This window comes from Mugil cephalus, chromosome 10, assembly GCF_022458985.1.
Source record: "Mugil cephalus isolate CIBA_MC_2020 chromosome 10, CIBA_Mcephalus_1.1, whole genome shotgun sequence".
NCBI lineage: Eukaryota > Metazoa > Chordata > Actinopteri > Mugiliformes > Mugilidae > Mugil > Mugil cephalus.
The window spans coordinates 28,154,910-28,164,388 of NC_061779.1; the positions used below are offsets into that span (position 1 = coordinate 28,154,910).

Here is a 9,479-nt window from a genome sequence, read left to right on the forward strand (position 1 = left end):
ATCTAATTAGTTGACCTCACTTAAAGTATGCAAACTTGTTGCCTCAAAAATATTAAGAAATTCATATTCATATAATTCATATAACTTAATAGGCATGCTTAGTGTTAACTTATTTTTTCATTTTGTGTGGACTGCTTGATAGAAATTTAACCCTACTTACAATTACTAAATACCTACTACTTACTACTCACTCTTTTTTTTAGTTCACTTAAATTAAACCAATTTCCTTGAATGGGTCCTTGTCAATCTCTCTCTCTCTCTCTCTCTCTCTCTCTCTCTCTCTCTCTCTCTCTCTCTCTCTCTCTCTCTCTCTCTCGAGTGCATGCTGGGAGATTGTGGCGTGTGAGTGAGACGCTGAGCGAGTTGTGTTTTCGAACTTTTTTCTGTTTTTTGTACGTACTGGCTTTTGTATGTACTGTAGTTTAATTTAACACAAATTAATTACTGGGTGAGGTTTTGAAGTTTTAGTTGTTGTTTTTTGAGGGGGAGTTGGGTTTTTTTTTTTGGTATTTTTTTGTTTTCTTTTTTCTCCTGCCGGCGTCTATGCCGGCCGGCGTCTCAGACGCCATGGTAAATGGAGATTTTTCCAAGCTCACGCTGAAGCATGGCATTAAATCTCTGCCAGCTTCCCGTGCAGCGTGGAAGACATTGCACTGGTGGTGGGGGAGAAGGTCGGACACGGCAGCGTAAAGTCGGCCGCAGGGATGAACGGTGCCGTGGTCATCTTCCTGGACCAGGCGGACAAGGTGAACCGCGTCATCGAGACCGGCATCACGGTGAACGGTATGTATGTATCAGTGCTGCCGTTAACGCAGCCTGCAACCAAAGTGATTCTATCAAATGTCCCTCCGTTCATAACCGATGAGTTTCTCAGTAGAGAACTGTCCAGACACGGGAAAGTTGTTTCCCCGATCAAGAAAATCCTGTCTGGATGCAAGTCTCAGTTACTGAAACATGTACTGTCTCACAGGAGACAGCTTTATATGATACTTAACAACCGGGACGAGGAGCTCAATCTCGTTTTCCGTGTCAAAGTAAATGATTATGACTACGTGATATTCGCAACCTCATCGGTTATGAAGTGCTTTGGTTGTGGTGAGGAGGGACACACCGCGAGGGCCTGCCCGGGGCGGGGTGAACCGAGTCCGCCTGGTCCTGGTGGAGCGGCAGCTGCTGGAGCCTCCGGCTCCGCGGGCAAAGCGCCTGCACCGGACGCAAGGCCGCGGCCGGCTCCATGCAGCTTGCCGCGTCAGGGAGCTGTTGTGTCTGGCCCGGTTCTAGGGGGGTCAGACACTATGACACACAATGTAAGCGGTAAAGATGAGGGGGGTGAGGTGGTGGTAGGTGAGGTAGGGGAAAATAAAGGGGGTGCTGAGGCGGGGGAAGAAACTGGTGTGTGTGAGGAACAGATGGACAAGACAGGTGAAGTAAGTGGGGCACAGGAGGGAAAAACGGGTGAGGAAGGAGAATTGCAGGCAGGTAAGGCAGATGAGGAGGTGAACAGGGCGGGTGAGAAAAGTGACCGAAAGCATGAGCAGGTGGAGGAGGCTGAGATGGAAGAAGAAGGGGCATCGGCACAGCCAAAACCTGCTCATAAATGTTAATGGAGCAAGAGAGGTGAAAAAAGAGCACTCATTTATGAAACTACCAGAATGAAACGCATTGATGTCATGTTTCTACAGGAAACGCATAGTGACTCTGATAATGAAGCAGACTGGAGGAGAGAGTGGGAGGAGTGGGCTTCCTCTTCTCCAGGAGTTTCTCTCCAATCTCACTGGAGGTCGAGCACCTAATCGAGGGGAGGTTACTTTTAACTAAAGCTCGGTTTGAACATTTTACTGCTGTTTTTATCAACCTATACGCTCCAACCAACGGTGCAGAGAGGAAGCTGTTTTTACAAAAAGTAAATGATGTTTTAAATAGCGTTTCCTCGGAGGATTTCTTATTCGTGGGTGGGGATTTTAACTGTACTGAAAATGCGCTTTTAGATCGCAAGCATGCAGAGCCTCATCCAGCATCCCAGCATGCTTTGAGGCAGTTGGTCCACTCTCATGGCCTGGTGGACGTGTGGAGGAGGATGCACGCAGACAGCAGACAGTACACATGGTCCCACCTCAGAGAGAGTAGGATCTCCTTAGCCAGACTTGACCGTATTTATTGTTTTAAACATCATTTTAATACTTTTAAGTTGTGTAGAATTGTACCCACAGGGTTTTCAGATCATTCCCTGATTTTTTGTCATGTTTTTATTAGGAACATTTTACCGAAAAGTGCATATTGGCATTTTAATTCAGTTTTAACACTTGATAAAAAGTTCAGGGAGGTTTTTATTTATTTTTGGCATGTTTTTAGACAGAGGGAAGCTGATTTTAGTAGTCTTAGGCAGTGGTGGGACCATGGCAAGTCTGAGATTAAACTTCTCTGTCAGCAGCACACCCTCAACGTTACCCGAGACATCACCAGATCTGTGAAAGACCTGGAGAGTGATATCGTGGAACTAGAGACAATGAGTGAGGAGAAAGAGGATATATTCAAATCCTCAAAGAGTAAAAAATGGCTTTAGCCGACCTGCTGGACAGTAAAGTACAAGGTGCACTGGTCAGGTCCCGATTCCAGAACATCACTGAAATGGATGCTCCCTCTAGCTACTTCTTTAGTCTAGAAAAGAAAAACAGACAGAGGAAGGTAATCCACTCGTTGCTAGACAGAGGGCAGACACAGGGCAGGAGCTCACTGAACCAAGCCAGATAAGAAGGCGAGCGGTAGAGTTTTACTCCTCTCTCTATACTTCCAAGTATGAGGAGGAAGCCGCACTGTCTGAGGAGTTCTGCAATGGACTGCCTCAGGTCTCCAGAGACACCAACTCTCACCTTGAAGAGCCGCTGCAATCCATCAGGATCAGACCTATTGTGTACCCGGCAGGTCCATGGTAGAAAATGTCTACCTAATTTGAGATGTTTTGGAGCTCTCTAGCTCATTGGCTATAGACACTGGTCTGATTTCCCTAGATCAGGACAAGGCTTTTGACCGCGTTGACATGGCTTCCTCTGGAGGGTGTTGGAGAAGTTCGGTTCAGCGCAGGTTCATAGCTAAATCAAGGTGTTGTACAGTGAGGTTGAGAGTGTGCTGAAGTTAAATGGGATCTGTGTGCTCCTTTAGAGTTTAGAGGGGTCCGACAAGGGTGCGCTCTGTCGGGGATGCTCTATGCACTCTCCCTAGAACCCCTCCTGAGCAAAATACGCTCCTGCATGCAAGGACTGGTTTTACCTGGTTTTAATTTTAAACAACCTTGTGGCATCCCAACTCTGGCATCCCAACTCTGGCACCGATAGACCCCCCATCAGACTTACTACAAAAACTACAACGAAAAATAGATTTTTTTTGGGACGGTCTCCATTGGGTGCCACAGGGGGTGTTGTTTTTAACCAGAGAGGAGGGGGGACAGGGCCTCATCCACTTAGCCAGCCGAGCTGCGACATTTAGATTACAATTTATACAAAGGTATTTAACAGGTCCGGCAGATCTAGTTTGGAGGGATGTGGCCAGCTGCATTCTCAGACGTGCAAATAACTTGGGACTGGATGCTGCTCTGTTTTTAACTGATTTAAAATTTTTAAAGTTAAGTGGGTTGCCTCCGTTTTATCAGGGTGTTTTTAAATCCTGGGTCCTTTTTAATCAAAAAAGGTGCCAAAAGTCTAACTCTCTGCACTGGTTGTTGAAGGAGCCACTGATACACAGAGCCAGGCTGGACGTCAGCAGCAGCGTCACACCCGGCCTGATGGTGGCGCTGTGCAGGAGCAAGACCCTGTGCCTGCAGCAACTGGTGGATGCGGTGGGGCCGGCGCTGAACAATGCTGTGGCCCTGGGGTCTCTGCTGGGACTGCGCTCAATCCGGGTTGCTACAACGTTTTTGGAGCTCTGGAGGCAAAGGTTGTCTGGAAGAGAAAAGAGCCTCCTGATGGACTACAACCAGGGAAAGGCTGTCCCGGACTCCACAGACCCGTTTCCAGAAATCTATCTGACCCCAGGACTAGGAGACTTGACCGGCCCCTTGCTTACCGTCATCAACGAAAGTAAACTGACGTTACACCGAGCTGACTCAAAAACTATCTACTCTAATTGTGTCAAGTGTATCAACAGGAATGGACTGTGCAACAGACCAGCCACAGTGTGGAGTAAAAGACTAGCTGGGGAAAGTGGACCCGGCCCACAGTGGAATGTTTTATACAAACCTCCCCTTAAAAAACGGACTGCCAACCTCCAGTGGAGGATTTTACATGGTGCCATTGCCTCCAACGCTTTTATTTCTGTTCTTAATCTGCTGTTCTGCTGTTAGTTACAAGTGTCCTTTTTGCCACGTACGCGAGACTGTCTACCATGTTTTTATTGAGTGTAAGAAACTCACAGAGTTCTTCACTCATTTAACATTGGTTTTTAGTCGTTTTGGTGTAAGTTTCTCCGAGAAGGTTTTTATCATGGGTGCTGGCTATAAAAAGACAAACAGAGAAAAGTGGCTGCTTCTAAACTTTCTGTCAGGAGAAGCAAAAATGCCAGTTTACGATAGCAGAAAAAAACGCATAGAGAACAGAGAGGGACAGGACGCCAGATCAGTCTGGCTCTGTAACATCAGAGCCAGACTGTGGCTCGAATATACATTTTATAAACACATTGGAGATTTGGATACTTTTAAGCAGCGCTGGTGCTATAAAAACATAATTTGTTCGGTAAATGGAAATGAATTGAATTTTACACAAGTTTTCACTGGATAATTTATTTTTTAATATGCCAAAACATACAAAGTAACACTTTGTAAATATAGTTTGTAACACTACTGTGTATTTTTAAAAATCAAATCTCTCTCTCTCTCTCTCTTTCTCCCATTTATTATCTAATTAGCTGTTATTACCTATGTAAGCCCAAATAACAGACATGACAATACCTCCCTCCAGAATCATGGCAGTGGAGATGGGACTTAATCCCTGCAACGGCACTCGTTAACGTTATTTTCAGCATTCTTGTGCTTGGAACACTCATTTAGTGAGTAATATCTTACCCTTGTTTAGACAGTTTTCTTTCTGTAAGTAAGCGCCATATTTTTCGTGTTTGCTAGTAATGATGTGTGTAGTAATGTCGGCTAACGCTAGCTCAGAGCTACAGAGCTCTGCGCTAGCTGAACTATATTCTGGACATAACGTGGCTAAATTTTGATGGAACTTGGTCAATGTTTTCAACCCACGACTTCCTCGGTGTTGAAAATAGGGAACATTAAACACTTTTGTCACGTTAAATTTGAGGAGAAACTAACGGTCGCAGGCGTGCTCGTCACAAATGAACTTTATTAATTATTATTTCCAATATGTATCTAAGTTTTATTTATCATGATTATTTTGAGTATTAATGACTTTTATCTCTATGAGTTATTTTCATCTACTATTATTATGTGAAATTTCCCGGTGGAAATGAACTTTGCACTCTGCCCTTTTCGTGCCTCCTGGGCTTCTGTAGCCCCTCCCCTTCTGCCCTCACAGTCCCGGTTGTGTCGTTGAGGGTAAGTTATGTGAGAAAATGCTGCGGTTATTTTGTATAATTTTCTTTGATTATCTAGTGATTTATGTTGAAATCAGTGTATACTGTTCTCTGTTTCATACTTTATGTTACCAAGTAGTTTTGTGTTGTTTTGATCGTTAATATAAGTTTTATGCATATTTTTAATTTCATGGTTTTGGCGCAGTTTGTTTCACGTCTTTATGTAGCTTATGCAGCATTAGCTTGCATCCCACTCGTGTTAACACTTGAACGTTTTGCATGCTTAGGAGAAGAGGTGCAGAGGTGAAGAAAGGCAGAAGGCTGATGTATGTTTTGATGTCTTCTGCAGGTATGTGTTTTATTTTGTTAGGTTAGGATTTTGTTATTTTTGTATTGTCACTCCACCCCACGCTGTGTGTTCTTTTCGCAACCAGGTGGCATTGTTTTGTTATATACGCTTTTCTGTTGTTTTTAAAACTCTGCCCACTGACAGTCCCGGTTGTGTCGTTGAGGGAGAAGAGGTGAAGAAAGGCAGAAGGCTGATGTATGTTTTGATGTCTTCTGCAGGATTAAATGGTCGCAGGAAACAAAGATTGAGTCCTCCTCCTTCGTGCCCTAATCACACGCACACACCCGTTACACTAGTAATGATGTGTGTAGTAATGTCGGCTAAAGCTAGCTCAGAGCTACAGAGCTCTGCGCTAGCTGAACTATATTCTGGACATAACGTGGCTAAATTTTGATGGAACTTGGTCAATGTTTTCAACCCACGACTTCCTCGGTGTTGAAAATAGGGAACATTGAACACTTTTGTCACGTTAAATTTGAGGAGAAACTAACGGTCGCAGGCGTGCTCGTCACGTGCACGCGCACACCCGCTGTCGGAGTTGATTTTTTTTCTGAGACCGGTAATTTATGGAGGTACTGACTCACGATGAGAGACTGATCCTGGCGGTTTGTGAATTTCCATGAACAGAGGGGCATTCACATGGCAGAAAATCAGAACAAGTCTGGATGTATCATTTTATTTTAAGCTCGGCTGTTAAGTTAGGATTATGCTAATTTAGCCAACTTTAGTTACCAACAATAACAATCTGTGCTTGTTAAAGACAGGACTACTACTATGTGTCGACCTATGATTGGAGATATCCCCACAATCAACAAACCCCATCCCTACCCACCCCTCTCTCTCCTTTTCAGGTGTTTGCTGAGTTCAACAGAATCGCAAGTAAGGATCTTGGGGGAGATTTCTTTGAGGCTCTGGACCAGTATACCCTGCGTTTCATTGAACTTCATAACAAAAAAGGGAGCTGTTGGCTAGAAGCTCAGTGAGCTGATGCAGAACATGAGCTGGATGGTAAGAAGTTCATTTTGCTTTTTATATGTATGATAGTTCATCAAGTTCTAAATGAGATCATCCAGCCCAACCTATTCTATTTCCTGTTTGACTTGTGCCTTGCAAATTACTCTGTTAACTGGTCTTTTCTCTGTGTATCATTAGACACCAGACGTGACAGTACTTCACTCTGTTGTCCTCAAAGGCATTCCTATTTTACTTGGTGAGGACTCCAGTGAATTCTCCAAGGCATGCTCTGTAAGTACTTGCACATGATAGAAAGTTTTGTCTGCGATAAAATAGAACTATATCTGTGCTTACATAGAAGATGTAATTCTATCTCCACAATATACAATATACATTTTGTACAGTGTTTGATGTATTTTGTATAGCAATTCCTTCACAGCTAATCTGAGCGGTATTTAAACAGCCAGTACATAAAAATGAAATTTGACACAGTTTTGTACACATGAATTCATTGTAAATCTAAGGAGCAGGAGTCCAGGTTGAAAAGTCAGTGTCACTATGTGAACCCTGTGGACCATAGCTTTAGTTTAACCATACCAAATGAAGTAGTATTCATGAAGAATATGTGTTTGTGTCTTTTTAGGATACAGCGAGAGACGAGGCCCTGGAATGCACTGTTGGTGTGCTGACAGTTGTCAGTGAAGATAGTCCTCATGAGGGTCCAAGTTCAGTAGACCTCCAGCCCATCTCCACTGCCATCATTCTGGAGGGAGGTATTAAAAACTTGCCTCAGGCAGTTTGTCTGTTATTTGGGCTTACATAGGCTTACATAGGTAATAACAGCTAAAGAGATAAGAAATGGGAGATAGAAAGAGAGAGAGAGAGAGAGAAGAAGGTAGTAAGTAGTAGGTATTTAGTAATTCTAAGTAGGGTTAAATTTGTAAGCAGTCCACACAAAATGAAAAAAAAAATAAGTTAACTTTAAGCATGGCTATTAAGTTACATGAACTTTCTGAATTTTTTGGAGGCAACGAGTTTGCATACTTTAAGTAAGGTCAACTAATTAGATTTTATAGTGTGTAACATTAGTGTTGTGTTGCTGCATCATCACAGCCTAGGCTCCTGCCAAGTTGGCTTATGACTGATTGACTGAAATGAGAAAATAGGTATTCAAAACTATTATTAAAATTGTTATTACATATTATAGAGAACTACTTTTTTTGTGAATTATGTCTAGTTTTTTTAAAGGGGGTGAACTTTTTAGTTTTTTTGTGCACTTTTTGTAGTCAAATATTGTAAGCATTATGTTACCACCATGTGTTTGCATTTGTTGTTAAATGTTAGTTTCTTAGGTATTGAAAAACATTTATTTTTTTTACGTTAATGTAAATTGTAAACAATAAATGTTTCACTATTTTGTGAATTATGTCTAATTCTTGAGTGAAAATTCAATCATGAATTTGTGATTAGATATTTCACAACATTGTAATAATTATGAATATACAATATCATAATGAAGACTAGTTCAGGGACATCTCTGTAGAAGTTTTTTCGACAACCTGAAAACGAAGACTTTCACTTTTCAACCAAATTTAGACTGTAGAGGGACGTCTTTTTCAAGACGTGTTTTCAACGACATGAAAATGACCGCTTTTCACCTTTCACTTTTCAACCAAATTTAGACGTTGTTTGGATGCACATGAGTTACGTCTTTACTACGTCTTCTCAACGTCTTTTCAACTAGTTTTTGCTGGGTGGGCAGGTACTTGTAGCAGTTAACCTTCCACCACTTCCACCTCCAGGCCCTGGATGGTGATGGGCTCCACTGATGTCCTCTTGCTCCTGAAGTCAGTGACCAGCTCCTTGGTCTTGTCCACGTTCAGGAGTAGGTGGTTTGTCCGGGACCACTCCCCAAAATCTGCAATCAGTGTCCTATACTCCACCTCCTGTCCATCTCTGATACACCTTACCACTGCAGTCATCAGAAAACTCCTGCAGGTGGCAGGACCCAGAGCTGTATCGAAAATGAGAGGTATAAAGCCGCACAAACTGGGGCCTGATAGACAAATAATCAGCAATCCAGGAGACAGTGGAGGAGCTGACACCCATCCTAAGCAACTTCTCACTCATCAGAAAGGGCTGAATGATGTTAAAAGCGCTGGAGAAATCAGAGAACATGATCCTCACAGTGCCCTTCCCACCATCCAGATGAGAGTGAGTCCGCTGCAGCAGGTAGATTACAACATCATCCACACCAACATGAGACTGATACGGGAGTCTCTCCAGGACCTTCATGACGTGTGATGTCAGTACAACTGGTCATTGAGGGCTTCTTCGGCACCGGTAGTATTCAGGATGTTTTCCATAGCACCGGTGTCCTATCCAACTCCAGACTCAGGTTAAACAAGAAGTGCAGGAAGCCAGTCAGCTGGAAAGCGCAGGTCTTCAGGACTTGGGGGTTTACACAGTCTGGGCCTACTGATTTGCCTTGCTTGACTTTCTCCAGCTGTGCTCTAACCTGGTCAGGTGTCACAGGGGTGGACAGGATTGGTGGGGCGAGAAGAGCCAGCAGGGGGTCAAGCACTGAATCTATTAAAAAATACATTCAGTTCATTAGCTCTATCTTGGCCAGTTTCTTGGTGCTTAGCTT

At 43.3% G+C, this 9,479-nt stretch overlaps 1 long non-coding RNA gene across 5 annotated transcripts; it reads left to right on the plus strand.

Annotated features, from left to right (window-relative positions):
- Positions 1-339: 339 nt before the first annotated feature.
- On the plus strand, positions 340-8,252 carry LOC125015568. Of its 5 annotated transcripts, XR_007113616.1 has the most exons (6): positions 340-783; positions 3,722-5,548; positions 5,814-5,875; positions 6,727-6,883; positions 7,028-7,120; positions 7,473-8,252. It is a non-coding gene; the product is annotated as an uncharacterized LOC125015568 (long non-coding RNA). The 5 variants fall into 5 exon arrangements; XR_007113615.1 differs by lacking the exon at positions 340-783 and having other exon boundaries at positions 3,174-5,548; XR_007113618.1 differs by lacking the exons at positions 3,722-5,548; positions 5,814-5,875 and having other exon boundaries at positions 342-783.
- Positions 8,253-9,479: the final 1,227 nt, after the last annotated feature.